This window comes from Labrus mixtus, chromosome 10, assembly GCF_963584025.1.
Source record: "Labrus mixtus chromosome 10, fLabMix1.1, whole genome shotgun sequence".
Lineage (NCBI taxonomy): Eukaryota > Metazoa > Chordata > Actinopteri > Labriformes > Labridae > Labrus > Labrus mixtus.
In genome coordinates, this window is record NC_083621.1 from 9,020,349 (window position 1) to 9,036,892 (window position 16,544).

The 16,544-nt window shown below is 38.7% G+C and overlaps 1 long non-coding RNA gene across 1 annotated transcript; it reads left to right on the plus strand.

The window, feature by feature from the left end:
- Positions 1-5,460: 5,460 nt before the first annotated feature.
- LOC132981871 (uncharacterized) lies at positions 5,461-10,238 on the plus strand. Its single transcript, XR_009674657.1, has 2 exons — positions 5,461-6,100; positions 9,803-10,238. It is a non-coding gene; the product is annotated as an uncharacterized LOC132981871 (long non-coding RNA).
- Positions 10,239-16,544: the final 6,306 nt, after the last annotated feature.

Consider the following 16,544-nt stretch of genomic DNA (forward strand, 5'->3'; position numbering starts at 1 on the left):
ATGTCAATAACAGACACAGTCATATTACCAGACAGGTTACACATGGACATGCAGTTGTCCCTGTTTGTACAGCGCTACCACTCAATGGAATGTGTTGCCCGGACCCCTGAAAAAATCTACCAGTAAAATGATCTTCTAAAAAGAACTGAAAAAAGTGATAGCTATACTATGTGCTGTTGTTGTTCATTAAAAACTTGAGAAGACCAGTGTTTGGGGCCTATAGTGTTTAGTTCACAAGCCCCATGAACAGAGGCTGCCTCAAAAGCTGGCAAAGTTTCTCTCTCTCTCTCTCTCTCTCTCTATCTCTCTGCCAGGGAGAGATTAAAGGGGGCTTTTAGGTCGTGGGCAAGACATACTGTGTTGTTATGATTCAACTGTTAGTTGTGTCTTGATTGTAAATTGTTTGTAATGTTGTCATATGGGTGGACCCAAAGAAGACTAAAGCTCTAAAATCCTTGTGCTTTTTTTTGCACTTCACCATTAAGATATCAGATCTGAGAATATAAAATACAATCAACATTTAGAGATATATGTAGTTTGTACATTTTGTGAATAGGTATCATTATAATTCATTGAACAAAGTTTAGTCTTTACGCGAAATTATTTTATTTTCCTTATGTTTTTATATTTTAACGCTCTCAATTATATTTGCTAATTGATCATGGAAGTAGACCATCAGGACAGCTCTGTCTCCCAGAGGAGTACTAACTGTGTCATAGTGCCTTTCAGCTCTTTTTGTCACTGATGGGATGTTCTTCAACGTTCAACATTTTCAACATTTTCCCTTGGGTGTGGTTGAGATAAAAAGACTGAATTGAACTTCTGTCGGTGACATAATAAGATAAATGAATGGCAGCTATGTTGTTATGCCTGCATGTATAAGATAGTTAATTGTCGTGCATAAAGGGACAAATGTGTCATTGTGATTTATTTTTACTTTTTAATAATTCAAAATTGATTTATTAGATATGATAGATTAATAAAAAGTGAATATGTAATACAAACCCCACTGTAACTAGAGTTTATACATGTGTGTTAGCGGAGCAGTTCACACGCTGTGTTTATTATGCAACACCTTTATCTTGACAGACACATTATTAACACACATTCTGAACATCAACCCCGAGCGTTAAAGAACTTGTAAACATACATTCAACTCTTTGACCCTGTTTCACATGATACCTCAGCTATAACACTGACGCTTTACTGCCGAATGTGACACCTGCAGAACGCTTGCGGGCAAACTGAAATATTACATAATTATAATTTTGTGGTCACATTGTAACCTTGGTCCTCTCAGTGAAGACATTTTTCCCTGTTTGCATGAAGTTACTTACAGCATGAAGAGACAACCAGATATTGTATCAATACACTTTCTCACATTTAGTTTATACTTTATTACAATCATGCTCCTAATGTTTCATAATAAAAGCACAATATTGAATGGACAAACGTGGACGGGAAAATAGCATGTTTTTATCGTGATGTTTTTGTGTCTTTAATAAATCGAGTTTTCCATGATTCATTTAAAAGAATTCAATTGCATGCCAAATACCTGACAAATATGTCGGCATCATTGAAACGCCCATCACGCTGTTTAACTATGTGAGTATGGAACGCATCATAATTTAGCATCAGCTTTTTAAGAGATGTGGTCTTAGTGAATGCATCCAGTATGATTCATCAGTCATAAATGTGTGCATGTCCACAGCCTTTTTGATCTGTAAATCATTTGTCATTAAGCCTAGTCGGCGAGCTTTGAGCTGCGAGGTGTCGACTTGCAGAGGAGACACATCAGCAAACAGCATTCCCAGCTGCTCCGCCTCAGACTGACAGCCTGAGAGAGAGAGAGAGAGAGAGAGAGAGAGAGAGAGAGAGAGAGAGAAAGAGAGAGAGAAAAGGACAGACAGAAGCAAGCTGTTAGTGAAGCATGGTGTGAGATGTGCATAGTTGTTGTTGTGAAGGCTTTGACAAACACTGACACTTTACCCACGCAGAGTCCTCTGCCCCGGGCCTGACAAGTTCAAAATCCTGGCGGACTGAAGTCCCGTACTCTAGCCGGGCAACAGTGCCGGTAGCCGGGCAGCCAACTTAGCAAAGCTAAGCTTTTCTAAATATATGTCGTTTCATCAGTTGCTGAGTGTTTGACCCCTACCGGCCACTGTAGTTTTTGCCTGTTTTGGCATTGTTTTGGTCATCCCTTATCCTCCCAGGCGGATTTGGAAAAGGTGCTGAACATTTTGATCTAAGTCTTGGCTTCATTGGCGCCTCGGTGGCAGACGATAAGGTTAGGAGTATAATCATAGCTTCTTCAGGCGTGCCATCAGTGCTATTGCATGGAAAGAAAGGGGGGAAGCCCTCACACTCACCCACACATGCCTATATTAAAAATAAACCAAAGTGCCTTTAAAGCACACATGCAATGCAAACACACACACATGCAGCCAACACAAACACAACTCTGCTGGTGCACATTCTCTGGTGAGCTCATACTGAGACTTATGCAACAGTTATTTATACAAACAGGTGCCCAACGTACAGATCATATTCTATAGTGGAGAGTTCAGAAGGTGCAGAAGTGCTGTGTCCTTTTGAGGAATTTGCTGTATGCACAGGTAAAAAGTGCCTCATTGACAAACTCGACTCGACTAGACTGCACTTGAGTACATAAAGTACACGATCACAGTTGTACCCAATACTCCAAAATAGAAATAAAATACTATACAGGATTATTACTTGGCATTAAATACCATAAATACAGATTAGCAGCAAAGCTACGGATAGACATTAAAAAAAAAAAAAAGAAAGAAAAGAAAAAATTCATCAAGAATTTATGAGGTGTGAAAACTGCTTCAGGGAAACCACAACTAAGAACATGATGACACACATACTGACGCTGTAGGCTTCATGGGAGTGTTACATAAGTGTGTAAGATAAAACCCCACAGCATGTTCCTCCCAGCTTTATAATATACAAGCGTGTTCTTAGCTTGACAGGGTAGACGTCTCCTCAAAGTGATATGTGTCAGGATGTCTGCCTGTCACTAGAACTCTTCATTAAGAGAAACAGCCTGTTTCAAGTGCTTTTAGACACAGTCTGGAGTAGCTAAAACATACTGTGACAGTAAATGCTGTTGTCATTGTGCTGGTGGCAGTCTGACAGCTCAAAAGATTGTGCGTGAGAGTTAGTCCGAACCAACAAGTTTCATGTGACTGTTCATCCTTATTGTCTTCTGAATGTTGCAGAAGTCTGATGTTTGTTTTTCTAGCAACCCTTTAGAAATAATTAATTGATTTTGTTGTTAGATTCATAACAATATGACTTTCCTTATTTTGTACTTTTAAAGGTAATGGATGAATACTTATTTATATCTGGTAACTGTTTACTTTTATGAACATCTGACCATTTTATTTCCCCTCCATCTTCTCCAGACTATGTGCTAAGTGCATGCTGGGAAATTAATAAAAAGTAAAGTCTTTTTTATATAGTGCAGTTAAAGCCAACAACATTATTAACTGATCGTGTGTGTACACTTCTGCACAATTTTTTATATTTTTCACTTAAAAACTAAATCGTGTTTACATTCAGTATGTTTTGCTGAAAATTCTATTTTATTTCACATAATAAAAATGCTTTTAAACTGTGAACGTTTCAAGCTGAGTGGTTCCCTTTGCGGACTAAAATGATTTGGGGCTAAATAAACGGAATAAAGGTATTGTGTAGTTGCTGGGGTTTGTCTCTTACCTTCAGATCCTTCATGAATTCCCAATTATCTTTCAAATTTTTGTTGTGAATTTCTCTTGACACCTCTTGGATGAATCCCCAGAGATAACCTCATTCCTGACTAATGAATAGCACCAATCTAACCATGGGCGAAAAAGTGACAGCTGAGTTTGAGAATATATAGAACATGATAAATGACATATGATGAGTGATATTTGCTTCTTGGGAGCTGCTGAGTGTCTCAGCACTCACTGTTAGTTCTGAATGAACTGGATACAGTTACCTCTTTGTGTGTAGTAGCAGTCAGTCAGACAGCCTGTTTGCTTTTTTTGCATAACCACTTGGCCTTTTAACCCAGAACTCTTATTTAATCTCTCTGGGTCTGATATAAATGCCACTTCAGCATCTAGTCAAAAGATTATTTTGAAAAAGTAAAGCAGAGGGGAGAAAAAAGTTTGAAGGAGAAACGTCAGGCTGCAAAAGAAACTTTGGAAAAAAAACTTTAATTTAAACAATTTGACTTCAGATGTATAATCTACTATGGGCATTACACATTGCTCAATGAATAATAACAAAATACTATAATGCATATACAACACATATACTTGAATGAATAAAAAAATAAATGACTGAATGAATGAAAACACAGAGTTGGAGAAAGACTCCAAATAAAAAGATGAAATGGACTAATGCATGGCTTGAATTGTATGTCACATGATTTATGTTAGGTTAGGAAAGGACATACTTTTTTTTGTGTGATATAGATCCAGACAGGTGAAAAGCACTCAAATGAAGCATGATCAATTGGATGGTCAATGGCCCCATAACTCTTAAACATCAAAAATCGATACAGTTTGTGACGCAATTTCAAACATTACTTAGAAGCCAGCCTTGCTAGCACAGACAAGCAGTACAGGGAATGATCCTGGGTCGGTCGCTGCCCTCTGACTTTATCATGTACTAAGCTAAGTTTGGCATCAGATCGCTGTCCTGATGACTGGTGTTGTGTTTGATTTAGGATCACTCCCCTTCTGAACCACGTAGAGAGGCAGTGAAAGTGGCACTTTGTCTATCCGATTCTTTATCCTGATACAGGATATCGCTAACCAGAAGAAAAATGCCAAAGACACTGATGTGTTGTAGAAGGTCAGCTAGAAGGAGACGTGCTTGTCACATCTATCTCTGCTTCTTGTGCCCTGTCAGCAGAATGGATGCGTGTCTTTTTATCATCCTGCAATGATAAAATGTATGTGGAAGTGCGCGGTGAAGCAAACAGCTGACACAGTAAGCAGTTTACTTATATAACACCTGTGGTTTTGGTTCAGACAGAAGATTCCACATGGGTGTGCAGGTGCCAAAGTACAATGAAGAGACTTCCTCACACTGCTGTAAGTGCGTGACAATAATGAGGTTAGTGTTATGTCTCCAGGCCTGTGTTGTTTTCTGACTTTGAAAGTGCACAAAAATGATGTGAATTAAATTTGCAAGTGAGGATTAAATATTCTGTTGTATGCAAGAAACTGTAAAAAGTCTAAAATTCTTTCAATTTCCTGCAAAAGTTTCTTGAAGACATCATGTCTGAAACACAAATTTACATTTTCCCTGTGTGTTAATCTTGCTGGCTTGCCTGATCAAAGCCAATAGAGCATGAAATAGTCATAATATATTTTTTTGTTTCTGGTGGTCCATGCTGTTTAGAAGCTGCGACCAGAGGGAGATTTTTTTTAAGGGCTCAGATTAGAGGACTAGGCTGAGGCTCTGGGCTTAGCTGTGTTGCCTCTATATTTGGTCTATTTTTTTGGGAGAGGGGCTGGAGTAGCAAAAGGATATCATTCCCACGTGTCTCATAGCAGAAGGAAGTGGAATTCAGATTCTTATGTAAGACAGATTTTTTCATTTTTGACTTGTCACGAAGTGCGGTATACGCTCTGGTATTTGATTACAGTCCTGAAACCAGAAGTGTTCAGATTTAACTTCAGTGTTCTTCTCCTTTTCTCGTCTCTAAGTTCATTTAGTCCACTTCCTTCTGGAACAGATCAAAAGCATTTCTTTTTGTCCAGTTGTCAACACATAAACAAAAATTAGGTGTATGGAAAGATGTTTTTTTCAGTGCTATGGAAGCTCTAAAAATGAAGTCCATTCATTCATTCAAAACAGCCCTATTCACAGTCAGGTGAAGTGCAGACAGACATCGTTTTCAAGGGGGGGGGGGGAGGGGTTTGTAAGTCAGTCAGTCTCATGAAGCCAATGAGAAAGTAGCGTGTGGTGAGACCGAGCCTGTGTTACATAAGCTCTAACGGAGCAGAGCAGAGCAGAGCAGAGACTGTCTACCTCTGCAGACGCAACAATCTTCTCACGCAACACACACATGCTGAAGGTTTGTGTGCACGTACAGAATGTGTGTGTGCTTAAGCCTTGCTTACTTACTATGTTTGCTTTGAGACCCTGACTTAACTGAACCACAGCATTTACTAATGTTTTCATGCGGCCATTATTTAGGTCACTGAAATGGACCCAACCACTTTGATTATTGAATATTTTTAACCCCTCAGTCTACTGTATAGCATGTGTTGGCCTAAAAATCACATTTTATTATTTTATTCTAATAAGCTTGGCAGGACGAGATTTGAAAATGTGAACATGGAAACAGTTGAAATCTCTGATATAACTATGGTTCACATTTATCATGCAGAAATATGCATTTCTAACTGATTCTTTCAGCTAAATGTATAAATAAGATACAGATAATATCAGCCTTTGCAGCTGAGGTAATTAATCCTGCATGCACAGGCTGTGCTCCACTTCCCTGCTATTAGGATAAGGAGTCATTAGCTCATTCTTGTTTGTGATTCATTGTCTCCGAATGTGTGTGTTCAGAGCAAGCTGTTTCAACTCCCTGTCACTAAGAGGATATAGCAAATACATACTTTAATTGAACTGATATTAAATAAACTGATAATAATTGAACTGCAACACAGAAAAACAAAATTCACTCTATCAACTTCAACTTCAGCTTTATTTGTTCTGCAGCAAGGTGAATACAAAACATATATAGAAACACAGGCACATAGACTCAGACAATAGAATCAATAAACACAGTGAATACTAAATCCTTAAATACTAGAGTTCAGGTAATCGGTGAGAATGTATAAAATCTATAACTTGCTGTAACAGTTGATTAACTAAAGTAAGAGAATGACTATTCACCCGTATTCTGTGGACAGTAATGTTTTGTTTCTTCACGTTTACAGTTTGAAGCATCGCTACATTTTTATTACTAAAGGTTTGTTCTCTCTGTGGGCCTAATCTGAGGGTCAAAAAGAAACAGACTGACTGAGGGTCAAGCTCCAAGTGTTTGTCGAGCATTAAGAACAGAGGAAACGATTGGCTGTGCTGTAAAAACAGACTTGGAATGAAGAAAACACAATGTCTACTTACATTCCCCAAGGAAAAGGTTTTGTCTGAGTCAAACAAGGTCAAGGTTTCAATTCTTTCTGTTGTTGGCCCATACTGACTAGAGGAAAACAGTTAGTGATATGTTTCCTTCTGCACTTCATTATGGTGTTCTTACCCAGGAGAAAGGATGCTTTTTTGGTAGATGCAATTTATTACCTGATTACAGCAGAAATCAAATTATGAAACAGGTACTCTAAATAGCTAAAATGAGGGAAGATTTTGTATTCAGAAAATTTGATAAAGGGCTCTATGAAGAAAATCAAGCCCGTGACTGCGATCTCAGATTATTACATTTCACCTACAGTACACGATATTTCCTTTGTTATGTCACTGAGATAAAATTAAATCGAGGAATGATGTTAGAAATCCTGCTGGCTCTTCCTGGTGCTGCTTCAGCTGCAGTGTCAGACTCACAAAGCACTATTCAGGTCTGACTGTGCGTTTTTCAAGGAGTTTCCTGCGAGAAAGCTATTCTGGCTCCCTGACAACTCAAACACACTCGCTCTTCTGCGGCCACAGGGACTTGTGGGCCAGTTGGACAGGAAGGATCATCAGCCTACTTCAGAGAGATTTCCTCTCAGCTGTCAAAGCACCAGTCAGCCACTGCAGAGCGAGTTAACTCCCTCATAGTGTGGAGGTAGTGCTGCGCTGGCTTAGGGCCCAGCTGTTTCCTGTGTCTTCTGAAGAAGGATCCTCTGACTCTGTACAAGAAGCCATCATCTACTCCGAAGATAGTGGCATATTGGAAGACAAAGTGCAAATTTTTAAACAAACACCAAGTAAAATGCAAAATAACAAAGTGAAATAGCAAATTCAGGCTTGTGTTGTATTGTGCCGTATGTTTTTCTGATTTAGTAAAATCCATCAGCACCAATACAACATTTTCCAAAAGTGTGTTATCGAATTAAAGGTCCTGTGAAGAACTTTTATTTTATGTTGATTTTTGCAACCCCAGTGGACAGAGACAAACATCTTATCTCTTTGCTGATTTTGTCCCCTACCTGCATGAGCAGTGTTTTCCAAAGATCTCATCCTGCAGTTTTTTTTTCAAACAGATCCCTCACTGTGAATCTTTCCCATGGAAAATGTAAACAAAGACTGTTTCTGCAGCATGCTATAAATCACCTTGTCTGACACCTGCACAGCAGTAATGTTTAATAAAGACGCATCAGTTTTCTTTTTTGTTTGTTTCATAACACATTAAAAACTTATTTTACAATTTTAAGAGATGATCAACACACTCCCATGTCTGAAGACTAAAACACAGACAGTGCTTTTTTGCGCTCGTTTTCAATACAAATCCAATGTAGTTCACAATTTCAGTGCTCTGCGCCCTGAGCGTAAAAATGCCCTTGGCGTCAATTGGTTTTTGTTCCTGCGCTCACAGTGCTCTTCGTTGAAAACAGTTCAAGTAACAGCACCAATTTCAATGTCACTTCTTCCACACTGACCAATCAGAATCAAGACAGGACTGGACAACAATGGCAGAGGAGACGCTATACCAATTCTTTTTTTGTGATGGTACAATTTCTAGGTGTAGATCTCTCTCTCAGCTGCTGATGCCAGGACACAACTCCTTTACGTTGTTTTCATGTTTTCTTGGTGATATTTCCTTGAATTAAAGCAAATATTAAGCACACAGAGCTATTCAAAACACACCTAATGGACATTACCAAGGGAAGCAGGAGTTAAATTTGTAACCTAGCAACTATTAGAATCTGAAATGGAGGTCGTGAGCGAATCCAGCACAAAAAGTTCTGTCTGAGGACACAGGCCCTTAACTCCAAACTCCTCCCCTCCCAGGATCAAAGCAACTTAAAGTGGTTTCAATTACTGGTTGCAAAGATACCATTTTCCACACATTTGAAAATAGTGATATTTTATGCATTTAATTGATCCATGTAAATTGTAAGTATTTAAACACTTAACTTATTATATAACTGTAAATATGAACCGTTACTGTGTTCGTCTGTTAATAGTGTAGATAATGTAAATAATCCTTCCACATATTTTTGAATCAATTAACCATAAAAATAGTTTACATATGAACTGAAATTATTGCATGCTGACCACATATTTATCATGAAGACCATTTAGGCTCTTACAGGCATCATTTTTAAAATCTCCACAATCACATACTAATAATACAAAAATACGTTCCTTATTTTTGGGGGTTGTCATGTGCTGGACTATTTCTTGGCTAAAAGCAATTAAGGAATTTCTGCTGGTTTTCACATGATGATGACAAGACTTCAAAATTTCCTTAAGGTACATAAAGTATGTGTCGTGTTTGTATATTATTAGCATTTAAGTAACATAAATAGAAAGTTATATGCTTATGAGTAATGACTACAATGCATTTATCTGATATCTCAGTGCTTCATAATTTAACATTGGAGGCTTTTTCACTAATACAAAAAAGGAATTTGAAATATGCCACCTACAAACCTTATAGAAATCCCATCATGTCTCAACCATGAATCCAAGCAGGAGCCCAAGCAAAAACTTCTGACCTTCCACTTCAAGTTATGGCATGTGACATTTGAATCACCTGACCTATATTCATTCACATCTTGCATGTTGGCCTCACTCTAATCTCTGGCTCACTTGGTTTTGTTTTTAGGTCAAATACTGTGGATCACATGGAGAACATTCCTGCTGACCAACGCATGGTTAAACGTGTTTGAAGGGCGCCAATGCAGGATGAGTGTATTTCTTCTGTTGAGCACAAATACAAAGGACAGATTAAGGTCATGGTTTCATAACTCGTTGTTTTTTGTCTTCGTCCGATGTCCCTGCAAAAGTTCTTCAGGCCACTGCTCTGGTCAGACTTTGCAAATAGTTTGGTTCGGTTGAACTGCTTCCTGCCCTTTATTGGCCCCCCAGACTATTATAATCCATTTGCCAGAGCAGAGGTCAGGTGATCTGATGTTTGAACATACTTGGTATGGCGCAGAAGCACGTCTGCACAGGAATACACTGATGACATGAAGCTTGAGAATGGCTTTGTTTCATCAAACGTACTTAATATTCAATAAATCGTTCCATTTTATATCCACTCTTCCTCAAGCCACCAATACATAGATACAGATTGTGATCATTTATTTCTACAACAAATTATATTTAAATTACAGTGTAAAACAGTGTAAAGTTAACAGTAATAACAGTGTAGGTACAAATCAGGCTTTAAACTAGGATAACTCTGTAAATCTAATCATTGCTGTTAATAACAAAAGCAAACTTTTGGTTACAAAGATCCTTTTATAATGATGGGCAGCTGATTTGGATTTTGATTTCACTGCAGCAGGAGACCTGCAATTGCATGCCCGTACATTAGAGCCCGTTCTCAATATTCTGTGTTTGTAATCCCAAACTTGAAAGCGGATAAAAGAAAAGTTTACTGTGTAATGAGCTCAAATGTGCTTATCACCACAAATAAGTTCATTTGTAAAGAACTGTGACACTTTCCCATGGTGATTAGGAGCCGGTCCTGTGCAGCGCTTTCATTCTTTAAACAAACCAAACACAAACCTTAACATGCATGTATACACACAAACACATAAAGTAAGGTTACATCAATGTTTCCACGGCTACATGCTTATTAGTTGTTGTTTTTTAATTGATCTGGATTCAGTTTGTTTTCACTGGAAGACGCACCCTGTGTACATCTTTTGCATGTAAGAGCATGTCCTGAAGATGCTGAAGTTAACTGACTGTGTTTAAAGAGTGCCACACTGAAATATAGATAGAATGCGTGGTGAGTTTTACGCGTATACATTTGAATGATCTCACTGTTTGTTGAGAGTAACACAACAGATGTTGAGAGATGACGCCATGCTTTTTGGATTTAACTCAAACAACAACCTCAAGCTTTCAAGTCCCAACAACACTGACAGGCATCTCATTTATACACCTATAAAGCTAGTCAATGAAAATATCTGCTGAATTGGCAGAAAGTGTTTTTAATGGGTCTTCAGTATAACACATGCCCAATAAAGTCTGGGTAGTGAATGTATAATTTCTCATCCATTTAACTGCTCTTTTGCAATCCAACCGTATAAATAATTGCCAAATCTAAATTGGGATGCACAATCCAACACACTCACAGAGCTGTGGTTGAACAATACTCATGAAAACTATGTGTTGGGACCTACACCAAAGCAGTAACACTATAAACAAAATGTTTTCATTGACACAGAATGTCATCCTTGTTGAAAATGACGTTGCACGTTCCTGAGCGTTGCACATGCAGGAGTGACCTCACATCACAACAGTGGAGGCTCTTGTCTGTACTAGCTCTGACTGCATCATCATCGGGAGGCACCGATAGTTGTCTGAAAAATTTATGTCAATGCCAGCCAAAGAGTCCCATTGCATGTGCCAGGATGAGTCATTGGCTGACTCCGCATGAATGTAGCTTTGTCTTGACAAACAAACAAAACACAAAAGAATTGAACAAGTTGAGCATTTGCTTTGGTCACAATATCAACAAATAGGATTTTGTTGCGGGAATGCTGTGGGTATGTCAATAGGTCAGAGAAAGTGAGTGAAAAACAAACCAGATTCAGCTGTCTGCATGGCATGTTACTTTAACTGCTGGTGCTAGATTGAGTCATTGTTGTGCCACACTAACTTTGTCACATAAATGTTGATTGTTAATTTCACATTAGTTTACATTATGCTCAGAATGAGAACCAAATACTGCCGTAATGTTTTACCAGTGTCTTCAAGGTCATTTGTCATATTTTGTGTGTTCTGTGACAGTCATTATCATTTCACTGTTTCTCGATTGATGAGTAACTGAAAATGAGTTTAAAAGTTAAATTCTGGAGGGCGCTTGTCTGAATGTCACAGGAAAACAACATTTGTTACAGTTTAACACTAAAGGTAATGATTAAGCCAATTCCTAGCTAACAATACGTTAGCTAGAAAATAAAGTCCTGTCGCTTACTTCATGTTAGCTAAGAATCTACACCTACTCTGTTAAGTAACTCTTAATTTGTCAATTTTACCGTTCAGCTTCCTAGCTAATGTTGCGGAAGTAGCTAGTATGTGGAAGAATGCTAACATTAGCTGTTTTTCGACAGTATGGGTTATCAAATCAACTAATATAACCATGAAATATATTACCAGATCTCCCTCTGGATTTTTACTATCCAGTTTGTCAGACACTAAAACAACAAAAACCTGGAACACAGCACTACTAACAGTACAACAGCATTGTAGCTTCCAATCGTTGTGTGAATAGTTCCCTTGCTCGCTTTCATCGCTACAACACCTGTTGGTTTGCAGTGATAACTGGTCTCTGATTGGCTCCCAAAACGGCCGTGTTGGAGTAACTTAAAGCTGCCTGTAACAGAATCAAAACGTAGAAGGAGGACATACCGACTGCTGCATTGCTGCCAAAGAAGCTAGCACTTCAACATAGTGTTGGTCATTTAATTATTTTTATTATTATGATATTTTACATATTGCTCCTTTATTCTTCTGTACAAGTTGTTCCCAATTCAGTGCTCATTTTATTATCATCATATGTCCTTTGCATAAAACATTCAAAACAAGTGAATTTGACTGCATGTAAAAAAACTGAAGTCAGTAGTACTCCAATACACAACTGAGAAATGATTTGTTAAGTTGAATTTTCAAGTTTCCCACTGATGTGAGAAAAGAAATAAATAGAGAGTAAAATGTAAATCAAAATGTAGCTCATTGTAGTGTATAGCCTTATTTGGTTATATAAGGCCTACTATTAATGCCTCTGAAGCTGTGAGGATTAGTACATTGAAAGTCTTTTGGATTGTTTTCCATGCTAGTGGGGTGCCTGTCACAGGCTGGTGGTGTTGGGGTTTTAGTGTTCACCCTTTGGTCTGCAGCCGCTGAGGGAACAACTTGCTTCACAACCAGCTGATGATAAATATAACCTGCCTGGCACACGGATGTCTGACAAATTTGGATAAGCGAGAAGATTACATTGCTTGTAATCAGCCGTTTATGTGATTTTACCTTATTTGTTTCAAAATACTGAACCACAAATAGGCAAAGTAGTTGGAGTTAACTGTAAGAATGGTTCTTTCTAAGCATAGACATGACATGTGGATGTTATTACCTTAGGTAACTTTGTGTATACGGTTTCAAACTGAAGAGATACTCTTAAACTAATAGTGCTGAACCCAAATAAACACAGTATATAATATTCAGAAAGTCTTGCTGTGCTCCCTTTCTTTTCCCTTTGGGGGGTTAGAGGAGTTTATGTGGTAAAACAAAGAAGAAACTTTGTCTTCATATCTGCTGACTTTTTCGTTCATTCATACAGAGCAGCAGCAGCAACAGCAGGGCAGCATGATGTTTTTGTATCATATTATTCAAAACCAAAGTCTTTTTAAAACACTATGTGCTCCCTATGTGCCACTGGTCCTCGCCACAAGGAGTTCATTTAACACATGTCTACCATTCTGATGTATCATCTCGTGGCCAGGCACTGAGGGAAATCCCATAATTCTCTGCAGAGGAGGGCACACGATGCTTCCTCCAGGGCTGTGGTCTGTTGAGCAGGAATAAATCTGTAATTTAGAAAAAATCCTGTAGGTTCATTTTAACCTAACTGGTGTTTGCATGTTGGTGGCCCAAAACAAAAGTGACAGGTTAATTGTTTGAAATGTAAGACCTTTATTCCCCAAAACACACCATAGGGGTAAATGACATACTGTGCAGACAAACAAATACATCGTTTTATACAGAACAGCATGTCAATGTAACACTACCCAACCAGCTTCCTCTCAACATAGGTCAAATTGCATGACCTTTTGTGTATTTCTCTGGTTTCAATGTCTTTCCTTTTTGTAGGGAGTGAAGCGTCTATTTCTGATAAAACAGCTCTGTTTATACAAAAAAATGATAATGATTGTTTTGTGCAGCAGTTTACAGTAAGAAGTCCTCAGAAGAAAAGTTTATGTAAAACAAAAGTTAAGCTCAGTAATACACCCTTATCATGCTTTGCTCTAGATTTGGAACCTGTAAGCACGTAATGAAAAGAAACAGCCTGTATTGGAACATAGGAGGTCACATTGTCTGGAAATTATTGTTTTGTGGTTTTTACTAGGGCTGCACAGTAAGCTTCAAAAAGCAAAAACAGTTCTAAATATATACTCTTGAGTACTGTAACATCTCTTTTTTCCCATGGGGCCTGCAGCTTTGTAAATCCCCCTGGAGTGGCACACGCAGGGAAATCGGCCTCCCTGACTGCTTCAAGGCCTCAGCGGCTATTTAGACAGCTGCACACATCAGCCTGATCTTAACAAGACTCCAGGGTTATAACAGATTAAATAAATCCACTGCATTTGCATAGGTCATTGCATAACACACGCCTGATCATGGGCATGGTGTGAGCCAGCTTCTAGTTATCATAGGTCCATTGCAGTAATGGAGATAATCCATGTGCTTGTTTCAATGAGCCTAAGTGGAATTAGACTGTTTTCTGGGCACCAGCACAGGCCTCACCGACACACTTTGGACAATGGCCACCAGGCACCGAGTTTGTTTCAACTTTGTGCAGCTTTTCTGTTGAAAGAAGCCGTGCCAGGACTCCTGCTGACACACATCTGTGCTGTGTTGAATTTCAACATCTGACCAGGGTGTGATCCATTTCCCTCTCTTTTTTTTTTAATTTCCTCTGGCCATGGGAAAAGAAGTGTGATCGAATCATGTTCAACTGTTACATTTTCAGCTGCTCATCACCTCCACTTGCTCCTTTCCCACTCTCTGCTTCAGTTTACCAAAGAGAACAGACCCAGCCTTAGGGCGCAATAACTTCTATTCTGGGACATGCAGCTTTTCTGTGGTTAGCAGTGGAGGGATTTCTTAGTCATATTTTGTCTGCTGATTATGGGTTTCCTTCTCCCACTGTTGCCATGGGGATAAAAGCAAGCTGAGACACACAAACACGGTTGGGGACAGGGAGATGTGCGAAATGAAAAGAACTGAGAACTCATCCCTCTTTCCGATATTAATCTTAAAATAGCTTCACGTCACACACAGAAACTAGGCGTGGGTGAAGGAGAAGCAACTCAAACACTACTGCGTGTAATCATCCAAGGATGAGTAATTTCTTTCCTCTGGTGTGTTTCTCCAACAGGGACAGGGTCCTTTTTTTTTTTTTTTTTTTTTCGCTCCTCCTCCTGTCCTCGTAAGTGCAGACAGACGATCAGAGCGGAGTAAACCACAGACTCACTTCAAGTGTTCCCCTGGGATGATCTGCTCCACAGATAGGATGCTGGCTGCCTCTTTGCAAACAGGAAGAGCAATGAGCTCATCTCTAAATTTGTTTGGTGCAGCCCCTGATAAGTTATCAAAACTCTGTAGACATGCATTCTGTTGCCTAAGTTGTTTGACGGTAAGTGGTGAAACACGGCCCCTTTTTTAATCACTTTAAGCTTGATATTGAATCAATTAGAAGATTTTCCGCTTTCAAATATTATCCCTGCACATACGTACATGAATTCAAATGCAGTTATACTCAATGTTCCTTTCCAAGGGAGTCTGACTCACAGAGTACTTTTCAGATCTACAAGTCAAGATAAAGAGTCATGCTTTTGCCCCAAGTCACAGTTTAATGGAGCACATGTTGGGCCTGATGTAACACAGAAACATGCAATGAAGGGTTACATGACAACAACCACATGGGTCAAACGTTTTTTTTTGTTTGTTTGTTTTTTAAATGTATGTTATTTAATGCTCAAACACTGACATATTCATGCAAATGCTAGGACACTGAATGAATAATGTGTATTTGTTTTCACAAACTGACGCATAAACACACAGTAGCAGACTGCCTTGCAGCTAGCAAAACCAGCACATGATTAGCTCGCATCAGGTCACTCATGTATACGAGCTTAAGTGACATAAGACGTGTTAATTGTGTTTATCAGATACAAAAGTAGGGCTTTGATAAAGTCAATGATTCATTTATCATAATTCAATTTCAGTTTTATATCGGCAGCTACACTTGAGTCCGCTGGATGTTGTTTCACAGCAGCAGCGATAACAATGCTTGGGATTGACCCACAAGCTGTTTGTAACATGAGGCTTTCGAACTCTAGGATGGCTTTGAGTGTCAAACTGAAAAATACTTTATATAACGATGAATACCTAGACCAGAGGTTAATCAGATAGGAATAATTAAGGATTTATCTCTGTTTTATCAGTTTACCTTCTTTCTGCCAGGTACCAGTGTACGTTTGCTCCTGATAAGAATTAGTTATCAATTACCCAACTGTGCACTGTTTCTTCACTAATGTACCACCTTACATAACATGTCACTTTATCAGTAACTAAACAGTTGCTCCGTTTAGGTCTTAAATGACCCAGAA